Raw genomic sequence first — 2,189 nt, 5'->3', positions numbered from 1 at the left:
ATTCAGCGATGATGCACCAGGAGACGCGCGGATCGTGTTCAGCGTTGCGCATGTAACACACAATGAATAAACCCAAAATCTGAATATAATTACAGCATGATACCAAAACCTGTAACCACTCTCTTGTCCTACCCTCCAGCCATGATCACTGTAACCCATTGTTATTATCACTGAACTTGTATGCATGCACCTGTAACCACTATGCATGTCAGTACCACTTTACAGTCATGTACCATCTGTATCGCATGTCACCTGAAACCCATCTGTGTTACTCGATGACATCACCTGTAATCCATCTGTTATTCAGATTGATCACAACATGTAAAGCCACGTGTGTATTCATGCAGTCATGTACCATCTTCAGGTATACCTGAATCATCTGTTATTCAGCAATGATCCACCTGCGTGTTATTCGTGATGACGAACCCAATCTGTTATTCAGCATGATCACCGATAACCCATCTGTTATTCAGCATGATCACCTGTAAACCCATCTGAATTATTCAGCATGATGCACCTGTAACCCATCTGTGTTCAGCATTGATCACCTGTAACCCAATCTGTTTTCACTATCCTGTTAACCACGTATTCAACATTGGTAAGTTTAAAGTAGGTGACGGAGTAGGAACATGGGCCCGGCATTATGGTCTCTCTTTGGTGTTTGTTGTTGATATATATTGTGATTGTCTTGTGGTTATAATTATATATATATATGGATGGATTGTTCTGTATTATTTAAGGGATGTGAGACAAGGGAAGATTGTAATTGTCACATATGGTTTATTATGGAAAGGAAATTGTATTAAAATTATCGGATGTTGGTAAACAAACCATGTATGTGGAGGCCGTCACCAAGGAGCTGCGCGCCTTATGGATCATCAATCAATCCAATCAATCAATCAAACTGGTTGTTTAATGTGTGTTAATATGTGTTAATATATGTTAATATGTGTTAATATATGTGTTCATGTGTGTTTCATGTGTGTGGTTTATGTGTGATTATATGGTGCATTCATACTGTTATGTAGTGTGTGTGTGGTGTGTGTGTGTGTCATACCACGGTTCAGTAGGGTTGAATCCACACAGGTCACAGATACACCTGACCCATGTGTTCATGTCCTCCTCACTGTCAGCCACCAGGTAGAATACCCTCTCCACTGTCCGCACGTCAAACACATAGCTACTGTCCAAATCCTTTTTATTAAAGGTTAGGCCTGCATCCACCTAGGAGAGACAGAGAGAGAAGAGACAGAGAGAAGAGAGTAAAGACAGAGAGAGAGAGAGAGAGACAGAGATTTTATATCAGAGATTATAGTGATTTGGATCAGGATAGTAGGTTAGTGGAGTTTCCTTTTGTTATGTTGTAATTTGTAACGACCTTGTTAGTGGGTGGGGTTGTTCTCTCATTATGTCACGAACGTCGTAGTGAGGAGACCAAGGCGCAGCGTGAGAGAAATACATTCTTCTTTTTAATAACGAAGAACACTTAACAAACAATACAAAATAACAAAACGAACGTGACCGCTATAATACTGAGTGCAAACATGCAACATCACATAGACAATTACCCACAATAGCCTAATGCCTATGGCTGCCTTAAATATGGCTCCCAATCAGAGACAACAATAAACAGCTGTCTCTGATTGAGAACCAAACCAGGCAACCATAGACTTTCCTAAACATCTATACTGAACACAACCCCATACACTCAACAAAACCCCCTATACAATACAACCACCCAAGACGAGACAAATACACACAAACATCCCCCCATGTCACACCCTGACCTAACCAAAATAATACAGAAAACAAAGATAACTAAGGCCAGGGCGTGACACATTAATTATAAACCGGGTGGTTCACACCCTGAATCCTGATTGGATGAAAGCTGTGGTGTATCAGACCGTATACCACGGGTATGACAAAACAAATACTATTTACTGTTCTAATTCTGTCGGTAACCAGTTTATAACAGCAATAAGGCACCTCAGGAATTTGCGGCATATGGCCAATATACCACGGCTAAGGGCTGTTCTTAGGCCCGACGCAACGCGGAGTATACAGCCTGTTCACAGAGGCTCATGTTGATGATGTGTACAGTACAGTATAGTGTATTACCTGTTCACAGAGGCTCATGTTGATGATGCGTACAGTACAGTATAGTGTATTACCTGTTCACAGAGGCTCAT

General features: G+C 41.1%; 1 pseudogene; it reads right to left on the bottom strand.

Annotated features, from left to right (window-relative positions):
- Nucleotides 1-1,224, bottom strand: part of LOC139025139 (GRB2-associated-binding protein 1-like) — a 48,053-nt pseudogene extending 46,829 nt beyond the window's left edge.
- Between the last annotated feature and the right edge of the window lie 965 nt (nucleotides 1,225-2,189).

This window comes from Salvelinus sp. IW2-2015, unplaced genomic scaffold, assembly GCF_002910315.2.
Source record: "Salvelinus sp. IW2-2015 unplaced genomic scaffold, ASM291031v2 Un_scaffold2296, whole genome shotgun sequence".
NCBI classification, from domain to species: Eukaryota; Metazoa; Chordata; class Actinopteri; order Salmoniformes; family Salmonidae; genus Salvelinus; species Salvelinus sp. IW2-2015.
Note: the sequence above shows the minus strand (reverse complement) of the source record. Positions and strands in the feature narration are given on the sequence as shown.